Below are 10,269 nucleotides of genomic sequence, written 5' to 3' on the forward strand. Positions count from 1 at the left end.
TTTAAAACTTTCACCGGAAAGTCTTAAGTTTAATTTATTATTCATACAACACTTTTGACATGTATTCCTTTGTTAAATCTTTCACTGGAAAGTCTTACGTTTAGTTTATTGTTGATACAACAGATTTGACATTTATTTCTCTTTTAAAACTTTCACCGGAAAGTCTTACGTTTAATTTATTACTCATACAACACTTTTGACATTTATTTCTTTGTTAAAACTTTTACCAGGAAGACTAATGTGTAGTTTATTGTTGATTCAAGAATTTTGATGATTATACCTTTTTTATAACTTTCTTCTGGAAGTCTTATGTTTAGTTTATTGTTGATACCATAGTTTTGATGTTTATTCCTTTGTTAAAACTTTCACCGGGAAGACTAATGTTTAGTTTATTGTTTGTAACTGTTTTATGATTATTCCTTTGTTAAAACTTTCACCGGAAGACTAATGTGTAGTTTATTGTTGATATAAGAGTTTTGATGATTATTCCTTTGTTAAAACTTTCTCCGAAAAGTCTTATGTTTAGTTTATTGTTGATACGACACTTTTGATGATTATTTTTTTGTTAAATCTTACTACGGAAACTTACGTTTAGTTTATTGTTGATACAACAGTTTTCACCGGAAAGTTTTACTTTTAATTTATTGTTCATACAACTCGTTTAGTTTATTTTGCTATTTATTTCTTTGTTAAAAGTTTTACCGGGAAGACTAAAGTTTAGTTTATTGTTGATACAACAGTTTTAATGATTATTCCTTTCTTATAACTTTTACCTGGAAGACTAATGTTTAGTTTATTTTTGATAAAACGGTTTTGATGATTATTTTTTTGTTAAAATTTTCACCTGGAAATCTTCCGTTTGTATTTTTTTTGATACAACAGGTTTCACCGGAAAGTCTTAGATTTAGTTTTTTGTTGATACGACAATTTTGACATTTATTCTTTTGTTAAAACTTTCATCGGAAAGTCTTACGTTTACTTTATTGTTGATACAACAGGTTTGAAATTTATTCCTTTGTTAAATCTTTTACCGGGAAGACTAATGTTTAGTTTATTGTTGATACAACACTTTTTATGATTATTCCTTTGTTAAAACTTTCACCGGGAAGACCAATGTTTATTTTTTTGTTTATACAACTGTTTTGATTATTATTCCTTTGTTAAACTTTTTACCGTGAAGACTAATGTTTAGTTTACTGTAATATAACAGTTTTGATGATTATTTCTTTGTTAAAACTTTCACCGAAAAGTCTTACGTTTACTTTATTGTTGATACAATAGTTTTGATGATTATTATTTTTTTAAAACTTTCACCTGGGAAGACTAATGTGTAGTTTATTGTTGAGAGAAGAGTTTTGACGGTTATTCTTTTGTTAAAATTTTCAGCGGAAAGTCTTACGTTTAGTTTACTGATTATTCAACAGTTTTGATGATTATTCCTTTGTTAAATCTTTCACCGGGAAATCTTATGTTTAGTTTATTGTTGATACGATAGTATTGATATTTATTTCTTTGTTAAAACTTTTACCGGGAAGACTAATGTTTATTTTATTGTTGATAGAAGAGCTTTGATGATTATTCCTTTGTAATAACATTCACCGGGAAGACTAATGTTTAGTGTATTGTTGATACAAAAGTTTTGACGGTTATTCCTTTGTTAAAACTTTCACCGGGAAGACTCTTTTTTTCAGTTTATTTATAATAGAACAGTTTTTATGATTATTTTTGTGTATTAGAATTTTACAGTGAGTAAATTTGTTCCAAACCTCTCAGGTGATATATGTGTGAGCAGATGGTGTTGGCATAGTCTTAGCACCATCTTTATTCATTCCTCACATTGCTTGTTTATATCATATTCACATATAAATATGATAAATGATTTCTATACAGATGTCAGCATTTAGAGAGTGAGGGTGGAGTAATTGTGGAGAAGTATGTACCAGTGGCGTGGAGGGTTTTATCTAACTCTACCATCTGTAAAACAAAATACAGGTTTAGAGAAGTTTCATTCTTTTATCACAGCTGCTCGAGAAGAAATATGCAAGTGGCCTGTAGGTATAGGCTGAAATGGGCGTTCTTTAAAACTTCTTGTTCGGCCCAATATAATGTTACAGTGATTATAGAAAAGTAAGATAGAACAGCTAACTAGTTTTCATGAAATAAGTAACTCTTTCCATAGAGGATTAGATTATAGTTCTTTTGTTCACTGATCTGAAGGGTTAAATTTTGATTATTTTGTTCACTAGTCAACCAGAAGGTGGCGAGACATGAAATTAGTAACTTTTACTAGGAAGAGCTACATTATGGTTCTTTTCTTCATCACCCACCTATTATAAACATTATAAATTCACAGTTATTCAGATATTGTCTGCCCTCCTTACATAGTAATGTACCATACGCATCTATTATAAACATTTTAAATTCACAGTTATTCAGATATTGTTTATCCTTCTTATATAGTAATATTCGATACCCATCTATTATAAACATTAAAACTTCAGAGTTATTCAGATATTGTTTACTTTCCTAACAGGGTAATGTTCCATACCAATCTATTATAAACGTTATAACTACACAGTTATTCAGATATTGTGTACCCTCCTTACATTGTAATGTTCAATACCCATCTATCATAAATGTTTTAATTACACAGGTATTCAGATATTGTTTATCCTTCTTATATAGCAATATTCGATACCCATCTATTATGAACATTATAACTGCACAGTTATTCAGATATTTTTACCCTCCTTACACAATGATGTTCCATACCCATCTATTATAAACGTTTTTACTACACAGTTATTCAAATATTGTGTACCCTCCTTACATAGTAATGTTCAATACCCATCTATCATAAATGTTTTAATTACACAGGTATTCAGATATTGTTTATCCTTCTTATATAGCAATATTCGATACCCATCTATTATGAACGTTATAACTGCACAGTTATTCAGATATTTTACCCTCCTTACACAATGATGTTCCATACCCATCTATTATAAACGTTTTACTACACAGTTATTCAAACATTGTGTACCCTCCTTACATAGTAATGTTTCATACCCATCTATTATAAATACACTGTTATTCAGATATTGTAAAATTTGTAATAAATTACAGTATTTTATTTATAACATTGATGTACTGATACGAAAATTAATAGTTAATGGATTTAATAATCTGACATAAATTTATTAATTCTTTTTTTGCAATAAAAATAAGAATGTATTAAATAACTGCAAAGAAAGTAAAATCAGAGACATTCCACTTATAATTATTTTTACTTAGAAATAAGGTCACTTGAGATTTGAAACTACTTTATGTGGATGTATACATTGCATATAAAAGCATGGGAGTTGCAGCAAAGTTTGAAGTTGTTTGTTCTTTTTTTATTGCTTCCGTGTATTGAGATCTAACAATTGTCTTGAAAGTGGTGAAGAGAAATAAATACTCCCAGATATATCTGTTCCTTAAGTAGTAGGGACAGATATGTTTATACCTGCCTTATTCTTTTTGTTTTCAAATTGTCACTTTACTGGTGTCGTGTTAGTTAATGTCTCAACCATACTGGGGGCAGGAATGCTATTTTCAAGAGGTATGTTTTATCTTACTTACCACCAGATATCAGTAACTTATTTCCATATTTGTTTTTAATATGTTTTTAATTTTTATCTTTTCATGTATATCTGTTTTTTTATTCTTGCGTTCACTTGGGAGATAGTGAAGGGTATATACATGTAGGACTTCAACACGCACATCTCGCTTTCCTAATTTCTAAATTTCAAATCTTCGTATCTGAGACTAGCGAATTGCAGTTCAAGACTGTTAGACGGTGGTGTCCCCATCGCAATGTGGGTCCTACTTCCGCAGTGACCTCGAAAACCTAGGATATATTTTTTATTCTACGTTGTAACTTGTGACGTAGGATCGTTTTTTAGAAATATCCAGCGTATTTTGTTTAATTTTTAATGTGTTGTGTTCATGGCTTAAAAGTTATGGTTATAATATATTAACCATATATTAGTGAAATTAAATAATTACATTCAAATTACATTCATTTCACATACAAGTCACCCCGTGCATTCCAAAGTGTCCCCATAAAGCTTTGTTCCTTATACGATTGCTTCCTTAAAACTCATTCCACATACGAATCCCCCGTGCAGTCCAAAGTGTCCCCTTAAAGCTTTGTTCCTTATATGATTGCTTCCTTAAAACCTTATTCCACATACGAGTCCCCCCGTGCAGCTGGAATTTGCTTACGTTTGAAAGCCTCGCATTAAACATAGAACTTTTGTTAGGTTTAACTGGTCTCCAATGTTAAACTGTTTACTCTTTATAAGAATGTAGTGTTTGTGTCCGTCCTCCTATGGACTGTCTAGAACAACGATAGAAGTGTAGTGTCTGGTTTGAACTGCTTATAGATTCTGTTGTATCTGACGTTGCATTAATTAAAACAGATTTAGAACTTTTGTTCGAGGTTGAACTTGTTATAGATTCTGTTTTATTGGATAACACAGATTTAGAACTTTTTGTTCGAGTTTGAACTGGTTATAGATTCTGTTTTATTGGATAACACAGATTTAGAACTTTTTGTTCGAGTTTGAACTGGTTATAGATTCTGTTTTATTGGATAACACAGATTTAGAACTTTTTGTTAGAGTACGAACTGGTTATAGATTCTGTTTTATTGGATAACACAGATTTAGAACTGTTTGTTCGAGTTTCAAATGGTTATAGATTCTGTTGTATTGGATAAAACAGATTTAGAACTGTTTGTTCGAGTTTCAACTGGTTATAGATTCTGTTGTATTGGATAACACAGATTTAGAACTGTTTGTTCGAGTTTCAACTGGTTATAGATTCTGTTGTATTGGATAAAACAGATTTAGAACTTTTTGTTCGAGTTTCAACTGGTTATAGATTCTGTTGTATTGGATAACACAGATTTAGAACTTTTGTTCGAGTTTCAACTGGTTATAGATTCTGTTGTATTGGATAACACAGATTTAGAACTTTTTGTTCGAGTTTCAACTGGTTATAGATTCTATTGTATTGGATAACACAGATTTAGAACTGTTTGTTCGAGTTTCAACTGGTTATAGATTCTGTTGTATTGGATAAAACAGATTTAGAACTTTTGTTCGAGTTTCAACTGGTTATAGATTCTGTTGTATTGGATAACACAGATTTAGAACTTTTTGTTCGAGTTTCAACTGGTTATAGATTCTGTTGTATTGGATAACACAGATTTAGAACTTTTTTGTTCGAGTATTAACTGGTTATAGATTCTGTTGTATTGGATAAAACAGATTTAGAACTTTTTGTTCGAGTTTCAACTGGTTAGAGATTCTGTTGTATTGGATAACACAGATTTAGAACTTTTTGTTCGAGTTTCAACTGGTTATAGATTCTGTTGTATTGGATAACACAGATTTAGAACTGTTTGTTTGAGTTTCAACTGGTTATAGATTCTGTTGTATTGGATAACACAGATTTAGAACTTTTTGTTCGAGTTTCAACTGGTTATAGATTCTGTTGTATTGGATAACACAGATTTAGAACTTTTTTGTTCGAGATTCAACTGGTTATAGATTCTATTGTATTGGATAACACAGATTTAGAACTGTTTGTTCGAGTTTCAACTGGTTATAGATTCTGTTGTATTGGATAAAACAGATTTAGAACTTTTGTTCGAGTTTCAACTGGTTAGAGATTCTGTTGTATTGGATAACACAGATTTAGAACTTTTTGTTCGAGTTTCAACTGGTTATAGATTCTGTTGTATTGGATAACACAGATTTAGAACTTTTGTTCGAGTTTCAACTGGTTATAGATTCTGTTGTATTGGATAACACAGATTTAGAACTTTTGTTCGAGTTTCAACTGGTTATAGATTCTGTTGTATTGGATAACACAGATTTAGAACTTTTTGTTCGAGTTTCAACTGGTTATAGATTCTGTTTTATTGGATAACACAGATTTAGAACTGTTTGTTCGAGTTTCAACTGGTTATAGATTCTGTTGTATTGGATAAAACAGATTTAGAACTGTTTGTTCGAGTTTCAACTGGTTATAGATTCTGTTGTATTGGATAACACAGATTTAGAACTGTTTGTTCGAGTTTCAACTGGTTATAGATTCTGTTGTATTGGATAACACAGATTTAGAACTTTTTGTTCGAGTTTCAACTGGTTATAGATTCTGTTGTATTGGATAACACAGATTTAGAACTGTTTGTTCGAGTTTCAACTGGTTATAGATTCTGTTGTATTGGATAACACAGATTTAGAACTTTTTCTTCGAGTTTCAACTGGTTATAGATTCTGTTGTATTGGATAACACAGATTTAGAACTTTTTTGTTCGAGATTCAACTGGTTATAGATTCTATTGTATTGGATAACACAGATTTAGAACTGTTTGTTCGAGTTTCAACTGGTTATAGATTCTGTTGTATTGGATAAAACAGATTTAGAAGTTTTTGTTCGAGTTTCAACTGGTTAGAGATTCTGTTGTATTTTTATAACACAGATTTAGAACTTTTTGTTCGAGTTTCAACTGGTTATAGATTCTCTTGTATTCGATAACACAGATTTAGAACTTTTAGTTCGAGTTTCAACTGGTCATAGATTCTATTGTATTGGATAACACAGATTTAGAACTGTTTGTTCGAGTTTCAACTGGTTATAGATTCTGTTGTATTGGATAACACAGATTTAGAACTGTTTGTTCGAGTTTCTACTGGTCATAGATTCTGTTGTATTGGATAACACAGATTTAGAACTTTTTGTTCGAGTTTCAACTGCTTATAGATTCTCTTGTATTCGATAACACAGATTTAGAACTTTTAGTTCGTGTTTCAACTGGTTATAGATTCTATTGTATTGGATAACACAGATTTAGAACTGTTTGTTGGAGTTTCAACTGGTTATAGATTCTGTTGTATTGGATAACACAGATTTAGAACTTTTTGTTCGAGTTTCAACTGGTTATAGATTCTGTTGTATTGGATAACACAGATTTAGAACTTTTTGTTCGAGTTTCAACTGGTTATAGATTCTATTGTATTGGATAACACAGATTTAGAACTGTTTGTTCGAGTTTCAACTGGTTATAGATTCTGTTTTATTGGATAACACAGATTTAGAACTGTTTGTTCGAGTTTCAACTGGTTATAGATTCTGTTGTATTGGATAAAACAGATTTAGAACTGTTTGTTCGAGTTTCAACTGGTTATAGATTCTGTTGTATTGGATAACACAGATTTAGAACTGTTTGTTCGAGTTTCAACTGGTTATAGATTCTGTTGTATTGGATAACACAGATTTAGAACTGTTTGTTCGAGTTTCAACTGGTTATAGATTCTGTTGTATTGGATAACACAGATTTAGAACTTTTTTTGTTCGAGTTTCAACTGGTTATAGATTCTATTGTATTGGATAACACAGATTTAGAACTGTTTGTTCGAGTTTCAACTGGTTATAGATTCTGTTGTATTGGATAACACAGATTTAGAACTTTTTGTTCGAGTTTCAACTGGTTATAGATTCTGTTGTATTGGATAACACAGATTTAGAACTTTTTGTTCGAGTTTCAACTGGTTATAGATTCTGTTGTATTGGATAACACAGATTTAGAACTTTTTTGTTCGAGTTTCAACTGGTTATAGATTCTATTGTATTGGATAACACAGATTTAGAACTGTTTGTTCGAGTTTCAACTGGTTATAGATTCTGTTGTATTGGATAAAACAGATTTAGAACTTTTTGTTCGAGTTTCAACTGGTTAGAGATTCTGTTGTATTGGATAACACAGATTTAGAACTTTTTGTTCGAGTTTCAACTGGTTATAGATTCTCTTGTATTCGATAACACAGATTTAGAACTTTTAGTTCGAGTTTCAACTGGTCATAGATTCTATTGTATTGGATAACACAGATTTAGAACTGTTTGTTCGAGTTTCAACTGGTTATAGATTCTGTTGTATTGGATAACACAGATTTAGAACTGTTTGTTCGAGTTTCAACTGGTTATAGATTCTGTTGTATTGGATAACACAGATTTAGAACTTTTTGTTCGAGTTTCAACTGGTTATAGATTCTCTTGTATTGGATAACACAGATTTAGAACTGTTTGTTCGAGTTTCAACTGGTTATAGATTCTGTTGTATTGGATAAAACAGATTTAGAACTTTTGTTCGAGTTTCAACTGGTTATAGATTCTGTTGTATTGGATAACACAGATTTAGAACTTTTTGTTCGAGTTTCAACTGGTTATAGATTCTGTTGTATTGGATAACACAGATTTAGAACTTTTTGTTCGAGTTTCAACTGGTTAGAGATTCTGTTGTATTGGATAACACAGATTTAGAACTGTTTGTTCGAGTTTCAACTGGTCATAGATTCTGTTGTATTGGATAACACAGATTTAGAACTTTTTGTTCGAGTTTCAACTGGTTATAGATTCTGTTGTATTGGATAACACAGATTTAGAACTTTTTCTTCGAGTTTCAACTGGTTATAGATTCTGTTTTATTGGATAACACAGATTTAGAACTTTTTTTTCGAGTTTCAACTGGTCATAGATTCTGTTGTATTGGATAACACAGATTTAGAACTGTTTTTTCTAGTTTCAACTGGTTATAGATTCTGTTGTATTGGATAACACAGATTTAGAACTGTTTGTTCGAGTTTCAACTGGTTATAGATTCTGTTGTATTGGATAACACAGATTTAGAACTTTTTGTTCGAGTTTCAACTGGTTATAGATTCTGTTGTATTGGATAACACAGATTTAGAACTTTTTTTGTTCGAGGTTCAACTGGTTATAGATTCTATTGTATTGGATAACACAGATTTAGAACTGTTTGTACGAGTTTCAACTGGTTATAGATTCTCTTGTATTCGATAACACAGATTTAGAACTTTTGTTCGTGTTTCAACTGGTTATAGATTCTATTGTATTGGATAACACAGATTTAGAACTGTTTGTTCGAGTTTCAACTGGTTATAGATTCTGTTGTATTGGATAACACAGATTTAGAACTTTTGTTCGAGTTTCAACTGGTTATAGATTCTGTTGTATTGGATAACACAGATTTAGAACTTTTTGTTCGAGTTTCAACTGGTTATAGATTCTGTTGTATTGGATAACACAGATTTAGAACTGTTTGTTCGAGTTTCAACTGGTTATAGATTCTGTTGTATTGGATAACACAGATTTAGAACTTTTTGTTCGAGTTTCAACTGGTTATAGATTCTGTTGTATTGGATAACACAGATTTAGAACTTTTGTTCGAGTTTCAACTGGTTATAGATTCTGTTGTATTGGATAACACAGATTTAGAACTTTTTGTTCGAGTTTCAACTGGTTATAGATTCTGTTGTATTGGATAACACAGATTTAGAACTTTTTGTTCGAGTTTCAACTGGTTATAGATTCTGTTGTATTGGATAACACAGATTTAGAACTTTTTTTCGAGTTTCAACTGGTTATAGATTCTGTTGTATTGGATAACACAGATTTAGAACTGTTTGTTCGAGTTTCAACTGGTTATAGATTCTGTTGTATTGGATAACACAGATTTAGAACTTTTGTTCGAGTTTCAACTGGTTATAGATTCTGTTGTATTGGATAACACAGATTTAGAACTTTTTGTTCGAGTTTCAACTGGTTATAGATTCTGTTGTATTGGATAACACAGATTTAGAACTGTTTGTATGAGTTTCAACTGGTTATAGATTCTGTTGTATTGGATAAAACAGATTTAGAACTTTTGTTCGAGTTTCAACTGGTTATAGATTCTGTTGTATTGGATAACACAGATTTAGAACTTTTTGTTCGAGTTTCAACTGGTTATAGATTCTCTTGTATTCGATAACACAGATTTAGAACTTTTAGTTCGAGTTTCAACTGGTCATAGATTCTATTGTATTGGATAACACAGATTTAGAACTGTTTGTTCGAGTTTCAACTGGTTATAGATTCTGTTGTATTGGATAACACAGATTTAGAACTTTTGTTCGAGTTTCAACTGGTTATAGATTCTGTTGTATTGGATAACACAGATTTAGAACTTTTTGTTCGAGTTTCAACTGGTTAGAGATTCTGTTGTATTGGATAACACAGATTTAGAACTGTTTGTTCGAGTTTCAACTGGTCATAGATTCTGTTGTATTGGATAACACAGATTTAGAACTTATTTGTTCGAGTTTCAACTGGTTATAGATTCTGTTGTATTCGATAACACAGATTTAGAACTTTTTC

Source organism: Tachypleus tridentatus, unplaced genomic scaffold (genome assembly GCF_004210375.1).
Source record: "Tachypleus tridentatus isolate NWPU-2018 unplaced genomic scaffold, ASM421037v1 Hic_cluster_1, whole genome shotgun sequence".
Lineage (NCBI taxonomy): Eukaryota > Metazoa > Arthropoda > Merostomata > Xiphosura > Limulidae > Tachypleus > Tachypleus tridentatus.